Source organism: Pseudoliparis swirei, chromosome 13 (genome assembly GCF_029220125.1).
Source record: "Pseudoliparis swirei isolate HS2019 ecotype Mariana Trench chromosome 13, NWPU_hadal_v1, whole genome shotgun sequence".
Classification (NCBI taxonomy): domain Eukaryota; kingdom Metazoa; phylum Chordata; class Actinopteri; order Perciformes; family Liparidae; genus Pseudoliparis; species Pseudoliparis swirei.
Genome location: NC_079400.1, coordinates 14407553 through 14412820, shown reverse-complemented (window position 1 = coordinate 14412820; position 5268 = coordinate 14407553). Strand labels below are relative to the sequence as shown.

Genomic DNA, 5268 nt, shown 5'->3' with positions numbered 1-5268 from the left:
TCAACTACAGTGTCTGTGTTCTGGCTAGAGCCCCAGTGCACTAAATACCCAGAATGCATTGCTTTGTAATGTTCATCTCTATCTGCATTGCACATAGAAATGAACATGACAACAAAACGGGCAAAACCAGACATCTTTGTGCACACATGGAGAGTCACGTCTCCTCCAGAGGAGTCCAGAGGAGTTTCCCTCCACAGCCAGTGAGCAAGCAGCTCAGCTGCACACAGGCTGGGGTGAGACGGGCCGGGGTGAGACGGGCCGGGGTGAGACGGGCCGAGGTGAGACGGGCCGGGGTGAGACGGGCCGAGGTGAGACGGGCCGAGGTGAGACGGGCCGGGGTGAGACGGGCCGGGGTGAGACGGGCCGAGGTGAGACGGGCTGAGACCCACCGGAGTGCTCCCTCTACAGGATGTTTTATGTGCCGTAGAAGTTCAGGTCACAATCAATGAGGACGCCACAATGTTCTAGATCTGACATGGTACCTCCTAAAAGGGCCAGCCATCTGAACCCCCCCCCCCCCCCCATGACATCGCTCTCTCTGTTTCTCTCCCTCATTCTCTTTACCTCTCAGCCCCCACACTAAGGGCACTGAAAAAAGTGAAACAACTGTGTCATTCATGTAAAGTGCATTTTTTATTTGGTCTCATCTAAAATCATGGTTTCCGGTTTAACCCTTGTGTTGCCTTCGGGTCATTTTGACCCGATTCAATATTTAACCCTCCTGTCGCCTTCGGGTCAATTTGACCCGATTCAATGTTTAATGTCGGTGTTCTTTCGGGAGTCAACAACAAACATAAAGTACCTCACACTTAAACTTGGAAAACAATATTAATTCTAATAATTTTCTGGAGATTTTAATAGCTGGGGTCATATTGACCTCAAGGGTAAAATATGTTAGTAAATATAAAGGTAACAGGAGGGTTAAACATTGAATCGGGTCATATTGACCCAAAGGCGACAGGAGGGTGAAACATTGAATCGGGTCAAATTGACCCGAAGGCAACACAAGGGTTAAGTCAAGTTGTTTTCACTTTCCCTAAAAGCAAATAGAACTCCTCATAGACAAAATTAAAAGCAATAGTTTAGGTAAAAGTCGTATTTTCACTTTAGACCAGAGGTTTACATGTCACGTGACCACCACGTGACCATATGAAGTCGCATCTGGTCTGTGTTCTGATGTCCGCCATTACCTCGCTTCGCCTGAGCTTCGCCTGAAGTGAAAACCGTCAAGGCAACTCAAAAACAAGGTAATAATTCTAAATTGTGTTGTTTTAAAGGGAACATGTGTTTTCCATGTATATTCATTGTTAATGGCAGAATGTACAACTGTCTATATTTTGTGCGTGTTCGCTAGAGTAACGTAACGTTGGCTGATGTAACATTAGCTAACGTAAGTTAACGTTAGCCAACGCTAGCTCGCTCGTGATAGTTTAGGAGCTGTTTGCCTGCTACTGGGCATCCACAGCCCACATGGTTACAGAGCCACAGCAATCGCTCTGCTCTCCTGTGTTTTCCAAGCATATTGATTGTTAGTGGCAGAATGTACAACTGTTTATATTTCGCACGTGTTCGCTAACGGTCCCTTTTAGCTAACGTACCGTGAGCTTTTATAGGGAACATGTGTTTGCCATGCATAGGTATTGTTTGTGGCGTAATGGACAACTGTATATATATTTCGCACGTGTTCGCTAACGTAACGTAATGTTGGCTAATGTTATGTTAGCTAACGCTAGCTCGCTAGTAACCACATGGCTTCTGTTCAGTAGAAGGGCTCTCAAGTTTTGAAGACAGGCAAGCGTGACATTTCCATCAGCACCCATCAGCACCCGGGGGTGCTAGTGACTTTTTTCTTTGCTCCGTCCCGATGCACGCAGACCGACGTCGGAGCTCTGTGGCGACCGTGATCGACCAATCGATCGCGATCGACGTATTGAGCACCCCTGCATTCAAGCATTAAATAGCCGAGTTTTTTTCAGCGTGAGAAATACGATGTGTGGCGGGAGTGCGGGAGTTAAGACCGAAATGCGTGAGTCTCACGCTCAATGCGTGACAGTTGAGAGCCCTGCAGTAGGTAACTGTACTTTCGCAGCGTGGGGACAACTTAATTTATCTCCAATACCACACATTATACACCAAAATGAAGCTTGGAGCCTGTGGTTTTTAGTTAATAATTAAAATAACGACATGTTACCTTGTATTTCAGCCAGTAACGCTATCTTTATCCATTGGGGTGGTGGGGGTAGAAACTTGGAATATGAAAAGTACACTGAGGATATGAAGATATGTTCCATAAAGTATTATATGCCAATATTAAATTAACTGGATACTTTTAAGCCACGAATGTAATTGCCAATGAATATTGGGTCACAAAATACAACATTTGCCTGATTTAAGGCAACTCCAGGTATAAACCTTGCCCACTTCTGTTCTTCTATCTTGATACAAATACAGAGACAGGATTTTGTTTGATTGAACAGATGCAGATCATTATGTCTCAGTACACCTCTATTAGTACTAGATAATGAGGAACAAAATTAATATTTCATTTCAGCAACTTTCAGCTGTCAGTATTTTGCAGTATAGTACAATACCTTCAGTATGTCTAAAGCCTAATTAATACATTTGTCTGTAGTGACAATTATGGATAGTGCCAACTGTCACAAAAGTTATTTCTCTTTCCTTTGTGTTTACAGGTCTACTGCTGTGTCCCGTAACAGTCCGAAATTGTAACCATATTGCTGAATTCGGTAAGTCCCAATATGACAACTGTGAACATTTTCATGTATTTTTAAATGGGAACGATAAACCCCAAATATAATTGCAGCACTTCAGAGAATACCTTGAATTTACCACAAATGTATACTTACTAGAGATGCACGATCAGGTTTTTGGTGCCGATCACCGATCACTGAAATCAGTATCTGCCGATCACCGATAATACCGATCACCGATCACTGAAATCAGTATCTGCCGATCCGATAATACCGATCACGGTGTCGATTGAAGCATTCTATTTATTGTGTAGCATTATTGCCTAGGACTATGAGGAAATACATATATGAAGCAAGTCAAACATTAAAGAAATTACCGATTTCTTTAAACATTTAGGACTTTTACTTTGAAAAATGTCCTAATTGATACATTAAAATTGTTTGATTGCTATTGTAGGGGATTTCAGATATGTATGGAACACATCTGCATCATTCATTTCCTGGAACTCTTGGGGAAATCTATATACAGGACTTTTTTTAACATACAAAAGTCTGACTTATTTTTAGAAACTCTTCCTTGGTACAGTAAAAATGTTTTAATGTGAGCATAATTTAAGCTAAATCTCAGAAACGATCTATAAAGATACAAAATCAGTTCATTGTTTACTTTTATATGTTCGTGTATGATTTGTCGACATCTTATTTTGATAAACGGATGTTGTTTCACGTGGTTCTTTCCGCTAACTTTGCAAATCCGGAAGTTGTCACTTAAATCCTTCCGCTAACTTTATCAAAACCCTCGCGCGCTCCCGATCGAATGCGTTTACCGTGAGCATCAGTCTATAGGGGCTCAGACATGTGCGAGTCGGCTGAGTCGACCCAGTGATTCAACTCGGGGGACGGGGACGCCGCTCGGTGCGTGAGGATCCCTCGTGGACCTCTCACTCTGCGGGCGCATCGTCTCCGTTGCGATGCGTGGCGATTGAAACGTCTGATAGTTCTCGCATATGTTACGTCATCTGATCGGCCGTTTTGATCGGCCGTTTTGATAACGCCGATCAAAACCGATAATGGCAATATCGGCCGATATGGATCGGCGCCGATCAGATCGGTGCATCCCTAATACTTACGAATGTAGTCTGTAATTTCAAACATTTACACAAATTGTAATGTAGTGGACATTACATTTTAATGGCAGGTTCATTTTACATTTCTATTTTTGCAATATTTATTTATTATCATATTTGTAGAATTTTAAACACAAATAACTTGCAGTCAAAACAAATATCAAGAAGTTACCCACCCAATGTAATGTGAATATATTTCACCAAACAATAAACAAATACATTAAATGTTAAGTCATTTACTATAGTTGTATATATCCTTAAAACAATATTTAAAATACTAAAGTTAAAAGATGATCATTGCATGACTGAATTGTAGATAATCATGCAATACAGGAAATCACTGTTTCTTTTTGTTTCAAACTGTCGAAACCTTTTTGCCTTTTCCATCTTTTGAATTATTGAACAGTATGTGAAGATGTTCAGGATGGTGTGATCAGACTAATAACAATAACTCTAGTCAAACTACATAGTTGGTGGACAGCGCCTCATCTCGCTGAAGAGATACATTCATGCATAAGGTTGTATATTAATGAATTTGTGAATATGAATTGGATGTTATGGCCAATGTTATGACACTAATATTACTGTTTTTATTCTTTTTTTTAATAGATCCCTTTGGATGGGCTGACATGGCAGGGAAAAGGCCAGCCAAGTTGCTAGTTATCCTGAATTCTGATGACACCAGGAAGCTAATTCTGCCTGATGGCATTCCAGAGACAATGGAGCAGCTATTGAATGAAGTCAGGAAACAGTTTGAGTTAAATGGAACTTTTAGACTGCAGTACAAAGACAGAGACTTTGGAGATGCACTCGTGAACTTGACATCTACTGCAGAACTTGAGGATTTGACAACTGTCAAGGTCATCCCAATAACTGATGATTGCAGCGAAGGATTTGATATCACTGCCTCTAATGAGTCGATGTGTACCCAATCAGATGACACAGAGCTCCTGTCCTCACCCTCCAGCACTGTCTCTACAAGAACTCAGTTGTGGCCAAGAGTGTTTCCAATACCAACATTCTCTTACGAAACTGAATTACAGTTAGAAACAAGAAATGCAGTGCATAGGTCAAACATGACAAGATTGTCAATGAGTTTTAAATTAAAGTCAGATATCCTGGAAAAAGTAGCTGAAGAGATGTTTAAGTACAAAGCCTACCCAACAGATGCTGACTTCAGTGACGTGGCCCAAGCACTAATCAAGAAGCACCCATGCCTCTCTGAGACTGGTTCGTTCAACGGTTGCTATGGGTGGAAGCAGCGCCTGAAAACTAAAATGGGCGACTACCGTACTCAGCTGAAGGGCATCGTGTGTTCTGAACTGCTTGTAAATTCATTCAAATCCAAAGCCCCAGGAGATGCATTGCCAGCAAAGAATGTCAAGAAACCTAGAAGAGGAGAGGCCAACCACATTCCTGACATTCCTACT

The 5268-nt window shown here is 41.7% G+C and overlaps 1 long non-coding RNA gene across 1 annotated transcript; it reads left to right on the top strand.

Annotated features, from left to right (window-relative positions):
- Positions 1 to 1207: 1207 nt before the first annotated feature.
- On the top strand, positions 1208 to 4869 carry LOC130203286 (uncharacterized). Its single transcript, XR_008833479.1, has 3 exons — positions 1208 to 1247; positions 2694 to 2747; positions 4448 to 4869. It is a non-coding gene; the product is annotated as an uncharacterized LOC130203286 (long non-coding RNA).
- The last annotated feature ends 399 nt before the right edge of the window (positions 4870 to 5268 follow it).